Source organism: Anguilla rostrata, chromosome 3 (genome assembly GCF_018555375.3).
Source record: "Anguilla rostrata isolate EN2019 chromosome 3, ASM1855537v3, whole genome shotgun sequence".
NCBI classification, from domain to species: domain Eukaryota; kingdom Metazoa; phylum Chordata; class Actinopteri; order Anguilliformes; family Anguillidae; genus Anguilla; species Anguilla rostrata.
The window spans coordinates 57,005,606-57,030,663 of NC_057935.1; the positions used below are offsets into that span (position 1 = coordinate 57,005,606).

General features: G+C 44.9%; 1 long non-coding RNA gene across 1 annotated transcript in view; it reads left to right on the forward strand.

Annotated features, from left to right (window-relative positions):
* LOC135251276 (uncharacterized) overlaps nt 1–18,116 on the forward strand; it is a 55,883-nt gene extending 37,767 nt beyond the window's left edge. The window contains exons 2-3 of the long non-coding RNA XR_010329108.1: nt 17,585–17,682; nt 17,835–18,116. This is a non-coding gene — a long non-coding RNA (uncharacterized LOC135251276). The remainder of the gene's footprint in view (nt 1–17,584; nt 17,683–17,834) is intronic.
* Nucleotides 18,117–25,058: the final 6,942 nt, after the last annotated feature.

Sequence of the window (25,058 nt, forward strand, 5' to 3'; positions counted from 1 at the left end):
TATTTTTATTTTTGCTAATATATAGGCTAATCGTGTAGTGCTGCTACTATATATTACATTAGCAGTATAACATTTGCAGTATAACATTTCATATATGTTATACTGCAATTTAGCAAAGAGGGGAAAAAATGCGGGTTGTACTATCATCCTAATATGGATGGGTGTTAAGAAGATAAAATAAAATCCCCGTGATCCAGGTAGGCTACTAGACCAGTTGGTTCTCAAGTTTCTACCTCTATGTTATTGAACTTTTGGAATGGAATGTTTGTCCCGGTTGCTCGGCGTCAGGTGTCAGTTCTGACGGTGTTGGGACTGGTTGTGTAAGCGCGGAACGGAGGCCTGTTTTAAGTTGGCCTGTGTGAGACGCTCACCAGAATTAGTCCCTTGGACATGTCACCGTGTGCCAAGCAGATAAGTTTCCTCCCTTTTGTGAAACTGGCCTGCCAAATACGTAGTAAGTTTCAAGACTTACACACCGACGGTCGCCCAAATGATATTGATGTATTTTTATAATATGAATTTTGTCATTTAAAGTCCCTTATTTATTTTTTAAATATCTTTGTGGATTGATCAGTAATGTTAAATGAAAGCATTCGGGGTGGTTTTTTTTTCATATGTAAAGCTTAAAGGATGTGGGATATTGATACAACGCCAGTAATCAAATTCTTCACCATTACCATGGCAACGATTGACTTTGTAATAGCGCTATAAGCAGTACAAGGAGTTTTCTTTCCGGCACGCCTCTTGGAGCTCTTGTATATGGCCTATTTTATTTCGTTGTGTAGTCAGAGCAGGAAACGGGCAAAGTTTTCCCTCTTTCTAATTACATCACGATCTGAAAACTTGTAGATTTGTCAGTCAGTAGAAACCCACCTGCGGTTTCTCGGTCGCACTGTGGGTGACGTGTTTAATTTGAGCACTGTACCTGTCTGTACCGTGGAACAATGGGTATAACTCCGAATGCGAAATCGTCATGTCATCCGATCTCTGATAGAGTGCATTTCACACTGGTCGAAGGGCTGACGTCTCTTTTGTGCATGTTTGTCCTGTCTCTGTCTTATAGTTAATTGACCGTTCTTTGTGAACGGATGGTTCGTAGTATTGCGGGAGAAATAATAATAATAATAATAGGGAACATAACCATTTGCTGTAGAACTGGTGCTTTTCACTAAAACTCTGAGACATCTACTTGGGTCATGGTGCTATAATAAGTAGCAATTGATTGATTGATAGATGGATTAATTGATTGATCGATCGTGATTCACTGGCTCTGATTTAGATCAGGGCACGCAGCTCCCGTTCTGGAAGGCTTTTTTTTTTTTTTTTTTTTTTTTGTCCCAACCGATTATTCTGTCTTAATTTTCGAATCGGCTGTGTACAACAATCATAATTTGTTCCTTTAGTTCACTACAAGTACTGTCTTCTGCTGTAGCTCTATTTTAAAGTGGCAATCAAATAATGATTGAGCTACTTACATAATTAAGAACAGAAGTTGGCATGAAACGGATCTGTCGTTATTGTGCGCGTGTCGCTGCTTTAGTCATTATCTTAATTTCAGGATAGAAAACAGGCCGACCAGCCTTTTTGTGTTCTTGCTTGCAGTATTAGTTCCCAGTTTGCCCAAGCCACCATTTAACTCCACCCCCTAATATTTTTCTCACGCGCATGATGTTATACAACCATCTTTGACCCTTCTGAAGAGTAGGGTTTTTGACGGTTTTTTTTCTTCAGAAATTTTGAAGCCAGTGTTCTAGAACTCTGTTGTTTTCAGTAACCAATGGTGATTGTTACATCAGCATTAGAACGTTCAGCTATCGCACACGTTCTTACATGTGCACTCTTCTTTCCATTCAAACTCTTACCAAAAGGGTGCAGTGTGAATCCAAGATGAATCCTGTCTTGTGGCTGTTGGTCTGAATTGTGGGGGGGGGGACTGAAGGAGGGTAGACTGCCTGTTCTGCTTAAAAAACAAAACAAACAAAAAAACTTACCAATATCTGTCATTCTCTTTTTCTCACTGGAGGAGAGATTTAAAAAAGCTTGAGAGAGGTCTATGTTTCACTTCTCTCTCTCTCTTTATAGTCTCAGCTGTAGATTTTGAAAAGGATTTGAACTTGGAGGGTGGGGATGCGGCTAAATTCTCTTCGCTGGCCAGAGCCTGCCTGATCTTTGGATTTCTGGTGGTGTGACACCGGTAGTGTCTCCACATCAATCTTAATGTATTCTAAAGTATATTTACTTGAAAGAGTCTATTGGCAAAAGTTAAGTACCTGTGTTTAGTGGTGTCTCATTGATCAAGGCTAAGCAGTGCATCAGCTGGACATTACAGCGTGTGCGAGTGTGTGTGTGTGAGTGTGTGCGCAAGTGTGTGAGCGAGTGTGTGAGTGTGTGCGTGTGAGGGTGTGAGTGTGTGGGTGTGGATGTGTGTGTGTGTGTGTGTGCGAGTGTGTCTGTGTGTATGAGTGTGTGTGTGGGTGTGTGTGTGTGGATGTGTGTGTGGTGTGAGTGTGTGCCTGTGTGTGTGAGCAGTGTGGGGGTGGGGGGGAGCATGAGTGAGTGAGTGGTGAGTGAGTGAGTGAGTGAGTGAGTGAGTGAGTGAGTGCCTTTGCCTGTGTCTTAACTGTTCCAGGGAAACGTACCGCTGGTCCAGATTCAATACCACTGCAAAACAATCTGCCCTTCAAATGCAGGGATAAAGCTTGCTGGGCTTAGATTGAATTTACCCCAAAGCAATGCCTGCAAAGCACCCATTGCTTCCATTTTGTGACCCACCATTGTTTCTTCTGTGTGTGTGTGTGTGTGTGTGCGCGCGTGTGTGTTCATGCGTTTGGGTGTTAATTGTTTGGAACTTCATTATGTCTTTTGTTGTGGAGTTTTGTTTTGGTTTCGTGGGTGTGTTATTATTTCAAACGCTAATTGTGTGTGTGGATGTGAGTGTGATTGTGTGTGAGTGTTTGTGTTTTATTCGCTTTTATTTCTGGAAGTCTTGGCCATGTCCACGTGCTAGTGGTCAGAGCACAGAGGATAGCGGGGCTGGCTAAATGGAAAGCAGAGCAGCATGCAACACATCACTCCGCTTCCTCCATTATTAGCAGCCACTGTATATGGAGATTAATATGTTTTTTGCTTCCATAACTCTTTCTGTTACAGTGCTAATGGTTGCAAAGGTGTGTCCTGCATTTTTTAAATAGTTGTATCTCTATTGGTATAAAACTATTTTAAAACTATGGAGAGGAGAATGATGACACCGGTCAGCGACTGAAATATATTTGGGCCCTCATAATATATTTTATGAATGTGGACCTATAGAATTTGCATGTGTGTGTGTGTGAATGTGTGTGTATGTATGTGTGTGTGTGTGTGTGTGTGTGTTAGCATGTGTGTGTGTGTGAGAGTGTTTGTGTGTGCGAGTGTGAGCATGTGTGTGTGTGTGTGTGTGTGTGTGCGGGTGCGTGTGTGGTCCATGCCTGTGTGTGTGTGTGTGTGTGTGTGTGTGTGTGCGAGTGTGAGCGTGAGCGTGTGTATGTGTGTGCGTGTGTAGGTTCCCATGCCTGTGTGTGTGTGTGTGTGTGCGAGTGTGAGCATGTGTGTGTGTGTGTGTGCGTGTGTAGGTGCCCATGCCTGTGTGTGTGTGTGTGTGTGTGCGTGTGTAGGTGTGTGTGTGTGCGTATGTATTTCAGGAAGGCCATGTTTCAGTCCCAGCAGTTTGTTTTCCGCGTAAGCTCTTCAGTGTAGAACTCGAACAGAAATTCGGCGTATCCCATTGATCTCGCCGTCGGCTCAAAGAAGACGTGAGCTCTTGCTGCCTGTCAATCACCCCCCGGGTCGTTCTGAAGGAAATCAATCGCCGATTGACCTCTCCCCGTTTGATGTGAACGGGAAAAAACCCACGAACGTTTTCCTCTGGGAGTCGTGGTGAGATTTTTTTTTTCGTAAAAGGACAACTACATTCAACTTTGACCAGATTCGGACAGAACTGTCGCGTCGTTTTTGTAGGCTTATTCAACGATAATAGGCGGGAATTGTACCTGTAGATTTCATACGGAAGTCTGAAGCGCTCTCTGTGCCTAAGTTTTTGTATATAAATATTTTAGACTCTGCATGCTCAAGGTAGTATCGTTATGTTTCTGTGTCATTAATTCTGAGTTGTAAACCTTATACAGTTTATTTTTCAGAAAACTAAATTAGTTAGAAGGGTCCATTTTTATTAAGAGCAATAATCGTCACACTAACTTTAATCTTTGTTCACATCTATCTCTCTCTCTCTCTCGTGGTAGTTCATAGTGCAGTCGCTGTGGCACGGGGTGTTCGATCAAAGATCCTCAATTGTCAGTTGTAACCAAGATGGTGACCTCACTAATACGCTGTCTCCTGTTGGTTCACAGTCTTGTTACATTCAGTCTCATTTTAAAAATACTGATGCTGTTTAGGCCACAGGATTTCTTAGCCAGCATGTTTCCTCAGTTTTTAACCCTTATCTTTTGATTTTTCAGTTGTGATAATTTGTGGAATAGTTAAGTCAGGTTAACTTGTGGAAAGTCAAAAAATATACACTGCATTTTTCTCCATTAATAAGTTACTTGCGTGTGGGGATATAATTACCCTATTGTACAAATATAGATACACTTATGGAAACTTTTGATAAATTCTAGTTTAAAAGATGGACGTTACGAAAACCTGCCGAGCCTATTTATTAAAACCTCTTACGATCCGACTCACAACACTCAAATTTCGAAACGTAATTGTGTTGGTGTGACGGAGATCAAGTGCCCTAATATTTCCTATTTCAGTGTTTTGAAATATACAATCTCGTGTGCGCGTGCAAATATATGGATGCACCTGACAAATTATAACCGTGTGTATTGTGTTTGTACATTTTTATCTATAACGAAGACCTGTTTGCCCGTAAGAACTTTACAAACCTTAAAACGTTAGCATGTCAATTTACGTTAAAACTTTAAATAATTGAATTTTAAATTAAAAATTAAATAATAATAATAATAATAACAACCAAAATATTGACAGAACAGTCGGTGACGCTTTTGTTATTGTGTATGTGTATATTCTTTGTCAGCTGAATAATTAGATCAAATGTTAAAAAATGTGATCTGGAATGTGGCTTGATAAAATATTCGTTTTGTTTCATCCGGGGCTCGTGCTTGTGTTCTAAAAATGTCTGGTTGTGCAAAATATGTTGTCAGTTACAAACTATTATTATTATTATTATTATTATTATTATTATATATTGTAGTAATTATTACTTTTATTTTTATTGTGATTATAATGTGATTATTATTATTATTATTATTATTATTATTATTATTGGCCTATTATATAGCACCGCTGTTGTAAATAAATATGATTGAGGGAAGTATCATTGAGCTGTACAATGTTTCTCGTGGATTATCCCCCCTTTTGAATTGTATTTGATTTAAATTAGACCAACCTAATATACGCAGGTGGAAAAAAACCTTTCTAGTTTTGATTTTAAACACAAAAATGCTATTAAATTTTTTGTCTCAGTGTTTTGCATGCCTTCAGTAAGCCTAGTTATCGGCTTTAATTAACAGTGTGCAATACTGTTTCAAATGTAGGATCGTTATGTTTATTTGCATGATTATTATGTCATACTTTTAACTAAAATATTGGATGTCAACCAAGATAGACCTATATCTTTTTCTACCGGAAATAGAGATGTTTCATTACAGTCAAACCGACGTGATCCTCCAAGTTGTAAATGTAATATATACAATAATAATATGGTTTCATATATATATAATATGTAATATATATATATATATATATATATATATATATATATATAATTTTTTTTATAATGAAAGACGATGTCGTAAAGGTGAAATTGTCAACGTTAAAAAAGTTATCGCGATAGTTTGCTGAAAACCAACTTTGTGCATCAGATTCTGATGGTGGTTGGGGTTTTGGGGGAGAGGGGCTGGGGCCGTGGGTGGGGGGGGGGGGGGTAGTCGATGTTCTCCATCACCTAGGCTGGTTCTCCTATAAGTCGATAAGATCGGAAATCAATATCATATGTTGTTGAGTTTGTGGTAGCCAACGTTAAAATTTATTAAATGGGCCTGCACTTAAATAATTACTAAATGCGATTAACTTACTTCACCAGCGCACGACTAAAAAGAAAATATATTTGAAAATATCTAAAGATTAATATTAAATGCAAAATTCAAATAGGCACAAACAAAGAACATTGAATAGTTCTCAAATAAATATAATATAGAAGTCAGCTGTGTCACTGATGTGTACGATAAGGCCCTGGTTTTTTAATGGCCGTCAGTTCATATTTATTTCAATTTTGAATAACTATGCAACTGTATCGGCACCGGAGACCAATTTCAGCAGGCCCGTAGCTAGGGAAATTTATTTGAGCAATGAAGTGTAGGATTTTCAGTTTTTATCACTTCTTAGTTTTCTCTGGTTTTTCATATTCGTATTTTGTGGTTTCATGGTTCAGGCTCTTCCGCTGTAAATTTTGGATGCATATTTTACACCTTACTTACGTGCACTTCGCCATTAAATAGAACAGAATCGTTTCTCGTTTCAAAACGTCGTTTTGTCCAACCAGAGCACTTCTATTAATGTACGAACTATTATTGTCATTGAAAAATTGAAGGTCCCAAGTTGCAGTAGTACCACAAATATAGAGACTTCAGTTATAGAAGAGCCAGCATCTATAAACTAAACGAAGTAGGTTTATAGATGCTGGCTTTTAGAGGGTAAAAAAATGACGCTTTATATTTATATATTCATTAAATTTGTAATGTTATTTTTAGCCTAATTTCAGTTGTAGCAGTTATTCCTTAATTGTTCCTTCAGGCATACATTTTAAAATTCACATTTATTGTCTCGTATGTATATGCTTCATGCGCACATAAAATACTATAAATCCAGAGCTAAAATTTAATTAACAAAGGCGTGCTTATTTCTTATAAATCGAAGGGGATCGGCGCTAGGGGGTCTGTTGTGTTGTGTAAGTTGTTTAACCGCATTGTGACGCCCCATAACTCAGACAGAATAAGTTACATCATCCCTTCACTGAACCGTGAAAGTTTTTAAACTGACATACTTTGAGAAGTTGGGTAATGCACGCGCCACTTGTAACTGAGGGCCAAAGGGGACCATATATATATTTTTTTTTAGGTGGGATCATAAATATATCAGCAAAGCGCGAGGAAGTCCAAGATGAGGACCCACGCGCCCCTGTATAGCTTGAAGAAAATGTTCATCACTAAATAAAGTTGCGTTCCATGTGGCTGAACGGTTTCCCGGGTAACAGGTGAGATTAAAACAACTCCGATATCCCACCACACCAAATAATCTTAGTGCATTGAGGAGAGTCCATACTACTGCAAAAGACATGTATACTAACCAGCCGTTCCGGCCGTTCCGACTGTTTACCAAAAACTAAATTAAATATTGTTTCTGCACGACTTTGCATTAAGATACGAGCTGAGCGGTAAGATTTTAAATGTTTATTCATCAAATATGCCCAGAAGCAACTGTTACTCACAAACATACACACATACACACACACGCGCGCGCGCGCAAACGCACACACACACACACATGCCGCTAAGAAACGGAGATGTTCACACTTCATTGCTGCTTTGAACTCAAGACATTTAACTTCGTGCGATGGCCCGTAAAGGGGTGTCATTATGCAACTGAGTAGTGATTTACCAGACCTGGTCAAAATAAGAGTCTGTAGGCTAACGCGTGAGCCGTTTAGACACTATCAAAATCCCTGTGGATTGTCCCAGCAAATACATCTTCGTGGCCCGAGTCAGATACTTGCTGACGTATTCAGAAGAAGCGCAAAGTTGGGCCTGAATCTTAACTTTTTGTGTAGTTTTGTATGCTATAAATTTTGGTTTGAACGTTTTCAAATACTCTCTTTCTCTCTCCCTCTCGTACTCTTGGTTTGGCCTCACGCGCAGTGACGTCAATTCAACTTTACCTATCTAACAAATTCCGCATTGCAGTATGCTGCTGTTGTTTTTTTCTGTTGTTTTTTTTTTTGCAGTCGGTGGCTCAAGCTTTTTTTTTGTAAGCATTTAGAGTAATTGCCACACAAATAATTATAATTTGCATAAAGAATTATGATCGATAATAATCGATGTCACGCGTAAGCGTTCGCTAATGAAGACTTTACGTGCCAAGCTTGAAGTGTTCTATCATGATTCGACTGTTGCGTTGGCAACCTCGGGAGGGGTTTATTCCATTTTTCCGCTTCCGTTTGCTTTGCCCTCTAAACACCTTGCTGATATGAATAATGTAGTTTGGCCTATAGAAGAGTCTGAGTATCAGACAAAAAGACAAGTAAGATAGACCTGTGCCGTGCGCTTGTGTCAGTGTTTTACTGAAAGTGCCCAGCAAACCTCACCCCTCACCTTTTTGGCCGCGGAACGGTGCACAAAAAAACCCCAAAAACTAGAAAGTAGTCGTCAAAATCCTGTTATTAGTATTATTATTATTATTATTATCATTGGTAGTATGATTATGCTGATTACGACAACGATGATGATGATGATGATGAATATTATTATTATTATTATTATTATTATTATTATTATTATTATTATTATTTTTGTTGTTGTTCTCTAGCAGCGATTGGTTGCAGCTTTTTGCTAGAGCCCGGGTCGGGAAGTGGCTCGAAGTCAGCCCGAAGAGGTCGGCGCGAGCCATGCTCAGCGCATTAGGCCAGAGGGTCAGAAGTGGCGAATTCGGCGCGTGAGAGCCGATGTTAATGATTCAATATCTCTCCGTATTAGGTTGGCAAATCTCCCATTCACCATAAAAAAAAGAGAGACAAGGTCCACAATTCAATCAAACCGCAATCGGTTTGCTCTCAACTTGAGGTAGCAAATTTAAAACACGTGTCACTGTAGCACTTTTTACGCAACGATTTTTTAGACCATTATAGCGAATACCGAATTCATACTTCATGTGTTATTTATGAAGCGGGTAACAGTTGGTGGTATGTGTTTATGTATTGCGGTCAGTTTGATTAGAGGCCAGGTTTGAACAGAAAACCATTTGCTGCGTAAATTTCATCTCAGTCAAGAATGCTTTATTAACTTTATGCTTTCTCATACAATTTCTCATAATCATAATTCTGTTTCAACAAATAGTTTTCGCCTTATGATATTTGTCGCAGGGTATGTCAACGCACTGTAACGGACGAGGACTTGAAGCACTACATTCGATGACCTGTTTTCAAAAATGTAAATGCAGATTTTATTATTTTTAAAAACCACAACGGGATTTATGGAGTACAAATCATGCCTTATTTTCACAGTTGACTGAATTTCATGGGGAATGACATTTAGAGGAGGATACGTGTGTGTGCGTTATAGTACATTATTATAAGTAAGCTTACTTTCCAACTACTTTTAACCTGCGTTTTACAGTATTGAGATTGGTTGTATAGTTCTTGACGCAGTTCTTTTAAATCTCAACAAAACATTTAAATGGCTTACAGGTGAACGAGGGGTGGTTTAAGAGTTAAATCCTGCTGTAAAATGTCTTCCTCTCTTTCTTCTTCTTCTTTCTCCCCCCATCAGGGTAAATAAGAAGAAATTAAAGTGCACAAAAAAAAAAAAACTAAATTGCAAGCCGTTCGGATTGTCAGGACATCAGTAACTGGTAAACAATACCATTGTAAACAACAAACGACGGTTAAACTAATAAAATGAAAAGCGATGATTCAAACGCACAGTGCCGAATATTTTCGGACCGGGTAAAAGTTTCAGTGCGGCTCTGTGAGCTCTAGCCAGCAGGGCCGTGCTTGAGACCTTTTCTGGGACGGCGGCTCCGTGAAACAAGGGCACGCCAATGTAGGAAAAACTGCGACACCCACTTCCTGTTCAAAATATATCAACCGCAGCAAAACAGTCATTAAGCATTAGATTTTATTGACATGTAAAGTGTTACAACAGAAAAAGATGGACGTCAGGCAGTTGGGGTAAAAGGGGCAGGTGCTTGGGCGGTATAGTAGTGTGGGTCTGGATCATATTTTTGTAGAGCGACAACAGAAGTTGGGGGTAACAGAGACTGTTTTTGATTTACCAACACACGAGCAAAATAGCATTTTCTTTTCACGTTCAGCAGCCTGGGTAATTCTGGGACTACTGGTTCTTGGAAAGTTTAGCTCTTAAGTTCCTGCGGTGGTCAAGGAACGAATAAATTTGAGGTCATATTTCTTTTCTTTTCTTCTGGTTTAACACAGTGTGTCTCTTCAAAACATGGTGTACCTGTATGTGTTTGTTTATCAATTGTATAACGCGTACGGGGTAACGAGGTCCTGTCGAAAGAAGACGTTGTCAGATTAAATGTTTAGTTTGAAGCCGGAACCTATACAGGCCTCTTATCAAGGCGGACCGAAACTATTTACTCTTTAAAAACGTGTTTTATGCTCCTGCCTCTTTTATACAGCAATTACTGCCGGATATCCCAGCTGCCCCGTAGCCCAGGGAACGTTTTATTTTTTAAAACCAGCTTAGATTTAAAAATATATAACTTTTCCTTGGTTAAGGGGCAGCTGTGATATCCGGTAGTAATGGCCGGAGAGTGATAGCTTTCCGTGAGCTCTCAGTTCTAAATAAAGGTCAGATTGATCTTCCGGCAGCTCAGCAGATGTGTCTCGAATGCGTTCTGACGCGGGAGTACGTTTTGTACGCGTACCGCGGCGCATGACACGCGTTGATGTGGGCCTCCTGTCGGAACCACACACTGGCCAACATGTCCCAACTGGTCAAACGAAAAAAGAAAAAAATGTTTCCCGCCCAACCTCCACACCCACTAGAACTGTGGTTGCTAAGCGACAGAGGAAGAGATGGAATAGAAAGGCATGGTCGATCAATTCTGTGGGGGGGCCGGTGGGGGGGCAATTCACCCAAAGCGAGAGAGAGTGAGAGTCAGTGACTTAGAATTATTTGGCTGCTATTTTAGGTTTTTTTTTTTTTTTTGTCTGCATGTGTTTTGAAGTTTGAGTTTTTCTGTTTAGATTTTTTAAAACTTTTCTCCTGTCTGTCTCCCTGCATTCTCTACCCTTTCTGTGCTGCATCACTGTCTCCCCGGCAACACTGCGTGTGCGTGTGTGTGACTGTGGCTCTCCTGGGTCTGACCACCGCTGTGTCTCTAGGTGGCAAAATAGCATGTAATTGTACACGTTAACACATACGCATGCACATGGCAGCTACACACACATGCAAACACGCACGCACACACACACTCACTGCATGGGGTTTGGTGTTGAGGGTAACAGATACACACGCTCAGATGCACACAGACACACACTCACATGTACACACACACACACACACACACCTGCACACACGCACACACACACACACTCACACGCACACACATACACTGAGCCTGTATGAGGTTCGGTGTCACACGGACACTCACACACACACACACATGCACACACACACACGCACACATGCACACACACGCACACACACACACACACGCACACACACACACACTCACACGCACACACATACACTGAGCCTGTATAAGGTTCGGTGTCACACGGACACTCACACACACACACATGCACACACAAACACGCACACGCACACACACACACACACGCACACATGCACACACACACACACATACACACACACACACACACACACACGCACACACACACACACACGCACACACACACACACTCACACGCACACACATACACTGAGCCTGTATAAGGTTCGGTGTCACACGGACACTCACACACACACACACGCACACACACACACACGCACACACACTCACATGCACACACACACACACACACACACGCACACACACACACACACACGCACACGGTGTTGAGTGTATTGAGCGGGTATTGATCCCCCTGGTTGCCTGCCTGCAGTCAGTGCTTGTCCTACATCACATGCCCTGGATGATTTCTCCCTTAACAGCCTTTATCCAGCTCCACTCTTTATTTACACTGAAAAAGAGGCATTAGCACTCTCTCTCTCTCTCTCTCTCTCTCTCTCCCTCTCTCTCTGTGTCTCTCTTTCTCTCTCTCACTCTCTCTCTCTATGTCTCTCTCTCCCTTTCTCTGTCTCTCTGTGCCTCTCTTTGTCTCTCTCTGTATTTCTCTCTCTCACTCTCTCCGTTTCTTTCTCTCTCTCTTTCCCTCTCCCTGTCTCTCTCTTTCTTTCTGTCTCTATCCATCTATCCCGTCCTTCTCCCGCATTTCCAGGCCAGCCGTTTTACCCTCCCCTCTCCATTCCCCCTCTTTCTTCCTCCCTCCCACCTCCCCCTCCTCTCTCCATTCCCCCTCTTTCTTCCTCCCCTCCACCTCTCTCTCTCTCTCTCTCAGCATGACTAGTAAAAAAAAAAAAAGAAAATCGTTCAGTCTTATAATCTCTATGGCAACAGAAGATGAATGCTCTGCCTGCTTTACGCGAGCGCTCCGTTCCCACAGCCCCCTGGTAGCCAATCGAAGGCCTGAAGTCTCGCGGCTAGCGTAGCTCTGGCTCGTAGCATCGCGCGCGCGCGGCATCGTCCTCCCAGAGCAGAGTCCTGCCCGTTCCCTTGTGCTCGGAGCTTTTGGACACGCGAGCGGGCCCCTGTCCCAGCGGGCCCCTGTCCCAGCGGGCCCCTGTCCCAGCAGGCCCCTGCCCCAGCGGGCCCCTGTCCCAGCCCTGGGGTACGGGGTGACCCCCTCGTAATACGGCACGTCGAGCGATGTTCATTTGGCAGCCGCTCCTGTCCAGAGCGGACATACAGCAGGGCCGGGGCCCCAGGGGTGTGGGGGCCCTAAACAACAATGCTGCTGTGGCCCCCAAACTGGCCCGCAAAGTGCTCCAGCATAAATCACACTTAAAGCACTTAAAGCTTGAACACTGTGGTCCAGGGAGTGTGCGTGTGCCTGTGCATGTGCCTGTACGTGTGCGTGTGTGTGTGCGTGTGCCTGTGCATGTGCCTGTACGTGTGCTTGAGTGTGTGCCTGTGCATGTGCCTGTACGTGTGCGTGTGCGTGTACATGTGCCTGTGCGTGTGCCTGTGCCTGTGCATGTGCCTGTACGTGTGCGTGTGCGTGTGTCTGCCAGCGGACTTAGACTGTAAGAGAACACCAAGAAGGCCAATCGGGTTTATTTGTGTGGCGCTTTTCGCAGAAAGACGCTTTACATTCACACCACAGGCATAGAGCTCCGCGCTGCATCCGTCTGTTAGGGCCGGAGACCGAAGCGGTGCGGGTGGACCCATACTGCGGGCGAAGCGACTGTGCTCCCACTGCGCCGCCCCAGCCACCGCTGGGGGAACCTGGGCACAGAGGGGGAGCCCCTCCTCCTCCGCTGGGGGAACCTGGGCACCAAGCACAGCTGAAGCAGGGGAGGTCAAAAAAAAAAAAAAACTCCCCGATGGGAAGAAATCTCGGGGGGAACCCGGCTACAGAGGGGGAGGCCATCCTCCACTGGCCGGCCTGATGTCAGATAAATCTGTAATAAGGGATCCATCAGAGCAAATTATAATGGGTTGAGCCGGATACAGTCTGAGGTACTAAACTAGCCGCTTAAAGTGGATGACGTCCGGATGAATGGAAGTGTAATATGCAGATCAGTGGGGAGGGGGGGTTACGCACCTGTGCTGTGTGTGTTGTCTGTTTTGAAAGAGGACAGGTACGAGTCCCAAATCCCAAATCTCTGTCCCGGGTTGGGTCTGAGGAGATGTTGGAGGGGTCAGCCTTGTGAGTCTCAGGTTTTGACACACCTGAGGGGGGGTTGGGGGTGATGGGGGGGAGTCGCCTCTTATCTCTCTTGGACAGAAACAAGCTGTCCTTAATCAAACACTACTTTCCTATCTGGCCTCTCTCACACACACACACACACACACAATCACACAGTGGGGATTAATTGATCTCCTAATACCCACAGATAAATCAATACCAGCCTAGGCCCGAGGACCCTTGCCGACCAATCAGAGGGCACCTCGCTCAATCAACAGAGGACCCCTTACCCAATCGGAGGACAGACGGGGGCAGATTGACAGGGGAGTGGGGGCGGGCGATGCTCGCGGTTGTTTTGCAGAGAGTCAATCAGAATCGCATCGGCGGGAGCGGTCCTCCTGAAGGGCGTCGCCGTGTGGGGGGGGGGGGGCGCTGGGGGGGGGCGATCACACACTGCGCTGCTCCGTAGACGGGCTGCGTACGCCTGCGCATGCATGTATGCGCAGCGTCTTTCTCCTGCGAGAGTGTGCGCTTCGTCTGCGCGCTAACGCTAGTGCGTAAGCGCTCGCGTGCGCGCTGTGACTGCGCAGACGGAAGAGAGACCGTTGCGCAGACCGCTGGACAGCTCTTTCAAATACTTAGGAGCAGCACACGGTGACCCGGTGAGCTGTGAGGAGGGCGCTTTGTCTGAAAAGAGGTCACATGATCAAAATGAGGTCACGTGACCGGAATGAGGTCACGTGACTCTTGTGCTGTTTTTAACGACCGTGTCCGAATCGGCGCGCTCACCTGCTATTGAGTGCAGTTGTTGAGAATACCTTCAGTACGGCCCGGCCCGGCATGGCTTATCCCGTCTGTACACTGGCTGCCTGCCACTACATCACATTACATCACATTACACTACATTACATCACATTACATCACATTACATCACATTACATTACATTACATCACACTACATTACATCACATTACATTACATTACATTACATTACATTACATCACACCACATCACATTACACTACATCACACTACATCACATTACATCGCATTACATTACATCACATTACATCACATTACATCACATTACATTACATTACATTACATTACATCACATTACATTACATTACATTACATCACATTACATTACATTACATCACACTACATTACATCACATTACATTACATTACATCACATCACACTACATTACATCACATTACATTACATTACATCACATCACACTACATTACATCACTTTACATTACATTACATTACATTACAGGCACCTTATCCAGAGCGACTTACACACACACACACACACACGCTCACACACAGATGCACACTCACACACACACACACACACACACACACAGATGCACACTCACACACATGTACATACCCAAATACACATCTATGTGTATATACACGTATACACACATATAAACAGATACATACAGAAACTCACACACACGTACACATAAGTACATGAATATACACACATGCACATACACGTCTACATGTTTACACACACACATACATCACACATGTGTACATAAATACATGCACATACACATGTCTATATACATGTTTATACACACAGACACACACACAAAATATGGGGCTGCCTTTTTTTCCTTTCTTGGGAGGTATTGATTTTGCCTGTAGCATTGTCTATGAACAGAGAGAGGGAGAAAAATGGAGAAGGGGAGGGAGCGAGCGGAAGAGGGGGAGGGATGAAGATGGGGAAGAGGACGGACGGAGGAACCATCTGTGTTTACTTGGTTCCTGGCGCCATTTTTTTTGCTGCTGTTTCGGGTGGCTTTGCGTGCGTGTGTCTGCTCGGCTGTCCAACGGTCTGTCTGTGACGGGAAACACACGTGCACACACACACACACACACACACACACACACGCACACACACGCATACACACACACACGCACACACACACACATACACACACACACACACACGCATACACACACACTCGTCGCACATGATACATGATAGCAGGAGAGAATGTTCAGCTACGAAACCTCAGACATTTAAGATGAGATTGTACATATATACATATATACATATACATAAATATACATAAATATGAAACTGCGCTGCCATAATATAAGCGCACATATCAGGGCGGTGGTTTTGCAGAGGAGTTTGGAGGATCCAGGAGAGGAGGGCGGAGGGGAGATGGGAGCCCTGTGGAAACGTTGTGGTTTTACAGTAGGAGGGAGATTGCTGGTCTTGCGTGGCGGTGATTAGTCTGGTTGGCCAGTGATAGAGAGAGCTGATCAATACGGTATTGATCTGAGCTGGGGAGAATCAGGGGGAATGGGAGAGAAAGAGAGAGAGAGGGGAGGGGGGAGGGTTTGGGGGGAGGAGGCGGGGGGGGCAGTGGCGACTGTGGGTTTGACTTTTAAAAATCCTTTGCTCTGAAGATGACAAATAATCTTTGGAATTGAAGGGAGCATGAAAACCATCACGTACGCTGCACTGTAGACCTCACCCCCACACCCGCACACTGCCACACCCCCACATCGCCACACCCGCACACTGCCACACCCCCACATCGCCACACCCCCACATCGCCACACCCCCACACCGCTACACCACCACACCCCCACACCCGCACACTGCCACACCCCACACCCGCACACTGCTACACCCCCACATCACCACACCCCCACACCACCCGCACACCACCTCACCCCCACACCGCCACACCCCCACACCTGCACACCGCTACACCCCCACACCACCCCTCACCACCACACCCCACACCACCCGCTCACCACCACACCGCTACACCCCCACACCCGCACACCGCCACACCCGCACACCCCACACCACTACACCCCCACACCCCCACACCGCTACACCCCCACACCCGCACACCCGACACCCCCACACCTGCACACCCCGCACACTGCCACACCCCACATCGCCACACCCCCACACCGCTACACCCGCACACCGCCACACCCGCACACCCCCACACCACTACACCCCCACACCCGCACACCCGCACACCGCTACACCCCCACACCCGCACACCACCACACCCCCACACCCTCACATTCTACACCGCCACACCCGCACACCCGCACACCCCACACCGCCACACCCGCACACCGCTACACCCCACACCCCCACACCCCACACCCCACACCACTACACCCCCACACCCTCACATTTCTATACCACTACACCCCACACCGCTACACTCCCCCCACACCGCCACACCCGCACACCGCTACACCCGCACACCGCCACACCCCCACACCCTCACATTTCTACACCGCCACACCCCCACACCACCCCACACCACCACGTAACCAGTGTCTCCTTTGTGCCTTCTGTACAGTGGACCAGACAAACAGAACTTTCTGAGGGTGAAGAGCAAAATAACCACCAGGGCTGTTTTACCACTGAAATCAACAAAGCCCCTCCCCCCCTCCCCCAACACATACACAAACACACACATGCACACACACGCACACACACACCATCAGTACTCTAAGATAGCTGTGTGTGTTTGTTTTTAAAATGCTACAATAAATGTAAGTTCATTTGGAACAGGGAGTCAGCTCCCCCCCCCCCCCCCAAAGCTGTCTGATGTCATTTCAGGTACAGATGAAACCTTCCTCCTGGCCCCCCAACCCGTCCTGATTCTCCCTTGGCCTCTGCGTTCTGAAAACGGCACCGCCTCTTTTCCTTTGAGCGAATCATAGAGCTTCAGCCCTTCCACTCCTCTGGCATCAGCCAATAGGAAAATTAGCACCAGAGAACCATGAAAAGGGTTTGGAGTCGATGAGGATTTGTAAGTTTTAAAAAAATGGGTGGGTTTATACGCAGGGTCCTGCACCTGATTGGCTGCTGTGAGAGTTTTGCCCTGTCAGTCTCCTGGAGGCTGGGATGTCTTCAGGACCATGGTCAGAGGCAGGTATGCACAGGTGAGTCTGATTGGTTGGGGGTTTCCATTTTTTGGAGACTCACGTCAAACCCTCAGATTTCACCCTCCACTTCCATTTTTATTTTAATGGTCATGATTTATTTATTCTTTTTTTGTTTGTCTGTTTTTTTTTGTTTTTGTTTTCCGGAGCAGATTAAACGTGTTCCTGTCTCAGCATGCTGCCCACCCCAGAAGGCCCGCCTCTCAATGAAATGAGACCGCCTTCCGATTGGTTATTTCTGCAGAACAGCTCCGCCACTCAAACAGCCCCCCAGTCAGCAAGACCCGCTGAGCCACGCCCCTCCTCTGAACTCCGAAGCTGATTGGTGGTGAGGCTTCGGTTTTGTTGTGCCTTCATGTTTATCCTCCCGAATTTGAATGAAAAATGGCATTCATAGTCCCGTACTCCTGCAACCAATTCCAATTGTTTTTTTGGAAAAGATGTTGTCAAATAAAAAATATTATTTGCATCACAAATGTGTTGAATTGATCATGTTGGTTAAGAAAATTTTTCACCGTATTAAAATTATAAAGTGTAACTGGACTAAATTTTAAATAAGTTCAAGGTGTGTGTGTGTGCGTGCGTGCGTGCGTGTGTGTGTGTGTGCATGCCTGTGTGTGCGTGCTTGCGTGTGCGTGCGTGCGTGCATGTGTGTGCGTGCGTGTGTGTGTGTGCGTGCGTGTGTGTGTGTGTGTGTGTGTCGTGCGTGCGTTTGTGCGTGCGTGTGTGTGTGTGCATGCCTGTGTGTGCGTGCGTGCATGTGTGTGTGTGTGTGCGTGCGTGCGTGTGTGCGCATGCGTGCGTTTGTGTGTGTGTGTGTGTGTGTGTGTGTGTGCGTGCGCACGCGTGTGTACCAATGCTTAGGCAAGGGCGTGCTGGGTAGGGCAAGCAGGTGGACAAAGGTCAGCTTTTGGAGCCACGTGTCAGGGGTCAGAGGTCGGGGCAGAGACAAATGTGGGGTCGTTTCCGCAGCAACCGCAGCTAACAAGCCGAGTGGGCCAGCAGGGGAGTATGGGCGCTGCGTTTCTGCCTCGCTCAGCCTTACAGCTCCTCTGAGGATCCCATTAAAATGCCCTGATGGTTGGCAAACAAAACCCCCCCCAAAAAAAAAACACAGGCATGGCAGGCGAGCGGGTTTCTGGTTAGAGCTCCAGATCCCATCAACAGATGCGACCACAACCCCCAGCGGCCCACCCTCTACCCCCCTCCGGGGGGTCCTGTGTCGGCAGCCCAAACGGTTAGCGGTAATGGCGGAGTCTGAAACACAGGCGCTCATCCTGGCTGCTGAGTCGTCATGTTCCAGCGGCCGCCAGCCCATCCCTCCGGCCCGGGGACTCTGGGAGACACAGAAGTGCACGAGGCCCAGTGGCTTTTGCTTTTTGCTTGAATTCTTGTTTTCGGTGAGCGTGACGGCGTTCCTTTGATCAAAGTCACTGCTCGTGAGGTTGGGGTCGGCAGCTTCAGCTCAGCGCACGTCCGTAAATCCATAAGCAAAAAGCAAAATACGTCCCGAGGTGGGAGGAGATAAATGAAATAAGGAAGCTTTATTAAACGTCAAAAAAATAAACACGAAATTCACAGGATGACAGGGTTGAAAAACTGTTGGCCTTCTTTCCCTCTAACCTGCCCTCTCACCCCTACACCACACCTGATATAGACATATGGGCTCCTCGTAGGTCATAGGGGATGCCAAAATAAAAGTCTTACAAACTTACATTTCAGATAAGGCCGATCTGTCCAATTACTCTTGCTCCCCAAAAATGGGGGGACGATGTACAGAAAAAGGGCTCCTGCAGTGAGTGAGGTGTTGTCTGTCACCCTGTAGCCTCGATGATGTCATAAACGGGAAATTAATTAGATTTCTGTGACCATAACCAGACCAGAACTTTTTATACATAGCCCCCCATTTCAGGACACCATAATGCTTGGGACAAATGGATTCACAGGTGTTTCTGATAAGTCAGGTGTGTTCAGTTGCTTCCTTGGTGCAGGTATAAGAGAGCTTTCAGTATCTAGTGTTGATTCAAGGCTTTTGATTTGCCTTTGGAGTCTGTTATTGGCGTTTGTAAACATGAGAACCAGAGTTATGTCAATGAAAGTCAAGGAAGCCATTATGGGACTTCAAAATAAGAATTAATCATAATAATTACATAACACATAAACCACTTATCATAGCAGACATTGCACCACAGCACAAATAGCAACCTATCTACGATAAAAGCATTATTTAAAAAAAAAAAACAGATAGCCTGTACATTTTGTGATGGTTTGTGACTTTTGAGCAAACATCACGGTGGCTCAGTGAATGACTGTGTTCAGGGATTTGGAGGTGGAGTGTGTAACACCTGTAGCACCTGCACAGGTGCACATGCTCAGGGACTGCAATTCCCATGATGCTCGGGGGAACCGCTCGTCGCCTGGCTGACGGAACGATCCCTGTTTCCTGACAGCCTGCAGGCTTGTTACTTGTAGGGGATGGGGGTGGGGGGTAGAGGGCAGTTTACAGGCACCTGCCCTGGATTTCGGGGGGGGGGGGGGTTCTGTTGCTGAGGTGTTGTGGGACCCCCAGACAGTGCCGTTTGGAGAGATGCTGATGAAAGAGGGAGAAGGGGGTGGCGAAACGATGAGGGACCGCGGGCTAATTAAATGAATCGTTTTGCAGATCTTAACGGTGGGGGGGGGTGGGGATGGGGGGAGGTGGCTGTACTGTCATTTGCTTGTGTAACGTGGGTCAGGGGGTTAGGGCCAGAGGTGAGGGATCAGAGGTGAGGGGTGAAAGGTCAAAGGGCAGGGGAGAGAGCCTCTTAGCTTGCGATAGGGATGTTATGTAATGGCTTTGGGGATTGCCCCCGAGATGGCCACAGTGTTTACGGTCCTGTCTCATAACGGAACTGTTTTATCACCGTTTTTATTAGTCTCCATAATAAGCGCTCAAAGAGGTGGGGGGCAGGGGGGGGCAGGGAGAGGAGAGTGTATTTCTCGTGCGTATTACCGCATGAAACTCCCCACGTACGAGTCCTGTGTACACCCTGTGCATTCATTCTAGTGATGGGTCCATTTCCGTTATAGTGAGCAACAAACCCAGGTGAGTTTAAGCAGAGATCATTCAGGCTAAGCTAAATAATTATGAGTTCCCTGGCTGAAAATGAGTGTGTGTGTGACTCCTGATTAATCAGGAAATACCTGTTTTCAGACCCTAAATGACTCATCTAGAGGCAGAGGGACTATGTTAGATCACACACACACACACACACACACACACACACACACACACACACACACACAAACACACACACACATCAACGTGACATTTCAGCATTCAGCGGGAACTCTTATCCAGGGCCACACACACGGATTACAGTCTGACACGTCCCGTTCAGCTTAAGCACGTCGCTCAAGGGGAGCAACAGCAGAACCCCAGCGATGGATGAAGCCCAGTGCCTGTGGGCGACCTGAGCCCAGCTCTCAAGCTGTTATGCTACCGTACTCTCCAGTTCCAGGGCTGCTGCATTCTCCAGATGCAACCAGCAGCAGAGACTGTTCAGAAATGAAGCCAGACACTACTTGGGGGGGGGGTGCCCCCCAGAGATATTTGAGGTCTAATAATCAGTGTTTCCTAACAATATTTGGGGTGGGGGTTGGGGGGTGTCAGGAGAACTTACATTCCGGGTCCTACCACTTTCTCTTCTCTGCTTTTCTCTTTTTCATCAGCCAGTTCTCTCTCTATCCTTCTCTTCTTCTCTGGTCTCTTCCTCCCCTCCTGTCCCCATCTCTCCCTCCCCCACGATTAACCCCCCCCCCCCCCCACTGCCCTATCCCTGAGGTCTCTCTGCATGCACAGTTCTCTTTATCAGGCCAGACCCTTTAAATTAATAAATTGATATTGACGAACTATCAGCCCAGGGGGATAAATTATTCTGGAGAAGAAGGCTGAGATCACATGACTTTTAGTACCCACGATTCCATAATTACTCCCTCTGAGAGCTTGGGGGGGGAGGGGGGGTGTGGGTGTGTGTGTGTGGGTGGGTGGGGGGGGTTATTCACACCACCACCTATGACCATCTGTCAGTACAGTGGGTTACACCTGATGCTGTAATTGGTAAGGCTTAAGTTCTGTTTACGGCTGGGGCTGTGATTGCTATTGGCATGTTGCACTCCTGATACAAGGCAGCTGACTCCACACACAAAATTTTATATCCTGACCTTTCAGCGCGACTGATATTTAAGTGTGGTTTTTATTATTATACAGCTGCGCACGCGCAAGGAAAAATAACACTCGTGTACTTTCTGTTGCCCTCTCCTGTTACTGTCAACCGCAAGAATGTGTATCGTACTCAGCACGGTTATGGTACCGTTTTAACAAACAAACAAAGCAATAATGTAGCATGAGTAGCATGTCACTGGTCTGAACATTTCTGTAGTCTTATATCAAAGATAGTGCTAGATAGTATTGTGTGTGTGTGTGTGTGTGTGTGCGTCCTAGAAGTGTGTCGCACAACACATATGCAATGGAAAACCAGTCAATGTTTTGATTATCCAGATGAGAATGCAAGCAAGCAGATTTTAGGGCCAATCAGTAGAGTGCTTTCACTGCCCTCCGGCCACTGCTAACCCTTGGCCCTAGCTGTGCCCAAGAGGTCAGAGGTCACCACAGAAGGTCAGCAGGGATCACTGCTGCACTGGCCAGAGAGTATGGTCACCATGGAAACTACCATCTCTAGAGGCAAGAGTTCTCTCTTGTGATGTCACTGCTGTGTGATTGGGTTTGAGCACCACCTAGTGGAATATCGTGGAGTCTACAGCATAGTATATTCACGAAGAGGGCTGATTCAGAATCACTGAACACAAGTTGGTAACGAACTTCAGCTGCCTGACTTTCATATTCTGAGGAGATGAATATGTTATTTTTCTTAATTTATCATGTCTCCACCCTTACTGGAAGAAGTAATAACAATTGCGTTATGACAGCGTTATAACATATTAGGCTATAGTCCTGCAGCCCGTAGTGTTGATGCGTAATTTCAAACTTTTACGAGAAAAAAATACTTGATTTATCTACTGATCGATTAATCTCGCCGCTTTTAGTTTAGTTTCTAAGTGTGGGAGGGTCCCAAAAAAAAAGCTTAAATCACAATATTATATGGCGCCATCTGTTGGGTGTCTTGAATGTTGTGACCGTTGGAGAAACTGTAGAATTGAGCCGCATTTTCCATTCTTCGGGACTTCTTAAAGCTCTTCCAGTCGCGGGAATAAAGATAAATCGACAGCAGCCCTTTTTAGGAGCGCTGGTCGATGCTTCTTTCTTTCATATGAATCCAGCTGAGCATCAACAGGTCGGTTAAAACACTGGGGTCAAAAGAACGGTGGGCGGTCAAACAAGCAATGTAGGGACTACCGCCGCGCTGACAGATGCACGTGAGCACTAATTATTACATCCCTTTAAAGCTTTAATGACGGGAAAGAGTGGAAAACTAAATCACGTTTATTTTACACTGAGCGGTAAAACATTTTTTTATCGGACAATAGCATCGAGGAACGGGAATAGGCCTATGAGATGGGTATCGTGGACAGGCTCTCGCCGCCGGTTAGCCAAAAGCGAACATCAGTAGTAAGAGTTTGACGATTACGTCACACCCCCTGTAAGGGTGGTGGCCAAAAAAAACTTCGCTCGAGAACTGAAGTGTGACACCACTGGCGCAAATCCTTATTGTTGGCCATGTAAATGTAGGAACAGAATAGTAAAATGATCAAGTGCGCTGTATTCGACCAGAAACTGGCCAGTTCCAAACGAACATGAGGTGAACAATGGGTCTTGGGCTGCGCCAGGAACCCACAACACCACCCACCCACCCAAAAAACCTCAAACCCACCCATAACACCCACCCATAACAAAAAAACCTCCTGTCTCTCAATACCGCAATGGATTCTGGGATTCTGGGTTTCTCTGCTCTGGTTAAATGATTAAATATCGGTCTTCACGCCAGAGTTTCAAGATTTTATGGGATTACCTGGGATTTTATTCTCCCAAAATATTCCTAAGGACCTCCCATTCCCATTCGCGTTCCCTTGATAAATTCCCCAATGTCAATCGTTCCTTTATGTTTTTTTTTGTTTTGTTTGTTTTGTTTTTTTAATCCTCTGAAATGTACCCTATGAAATTTGTGTAAACCAGCCTGGCAACCCTTGCTCTGGAGCTTCCAGCAAGCTCAGCAGTCCCGTGGTCTTTATTGCACAAAGTGCACTATACCTCAGGTTCGTAGATAATTGTGGGTTATTAGGAAATAAATATGAACCCTGCAAGTGGAGAGAAGGAGGGAAAAAATACAGAGAACAAGGAAGAAAAAAAAAAACAGTAAATGAGATTGATTGGAAGAAATGGACACCCTCCCTCAATCATTCATTCACACTCCAGTGCCTTCCCATGATGCAATGGGGCTCAAACACAGGAGAGCAGACCTTTACATAGAAGGGTAGTGGCGGCCATTTTAGCGAGTTCTTTAAAGATTCCATGTGTGACGTGCTGCATATAATATTATTAATAATAATAATAATAATAATAATTATTATTATTATTATTGTTATTATTATTATTATTGTTGTTGTTGTTGTTGTTGTTGTGTATAGCAGTACAGCAAAATAATAATTAAAGAGACTTTAAAATAATAAACCAATTAGTTTATTTCCATAGCACATTATCATACAAATTGTACCCCCAAACCCCCCCCATTTGACAGGCCATTTACAAAGAAGACGGAATTGGTAAGAACAAGTTATAATAAAACAAGACTAAAACTACATTTAAAAAAGCTATAAGAGTAATAAAAACAAGAATAAAGGCAAGTTATTGAAATGAGAGATCATCAAATGTAATATGACAGTAAAAACATTTTAAGATAATTACTACTAGAAGATAATAAAAAGAGACCTATAAAAGCACAAAGAAAACGATTATAAAAGTCGGGTATTGACTGCAAGGGACGGGAGATTTTGGCCAGTACAGGTTTTTTCCAGTTTGTGAAAAGATTTGTCCTCTCATCTCTCTCTGTCCAATGATGAAGAGATAAGTTGTTGCAGTAATCCTATTCTCAGTAAAAAAAAATATATCATGGTGATACAGGTGGTACTGTTCTCTCCTAATTATGAGTTAAGTTTAAAACCGTTTCTTCTCCATTTTAAAATTTCTAATTAATTTTTTTTTTTAATTGAATCTGTGTAGTATATTGATTAATATTATTGGTCTATATGTTTTTGTCTTCTTTGTTTGGTATTGTACAACCATAGCAACGTGATAAATGAGGTGGAAAAAAAACTTAAAACACCTTCATTCTGTTAATTCAGTCTTGCCAGTTCCATGTTTCTGTTTCACCTCACACAAC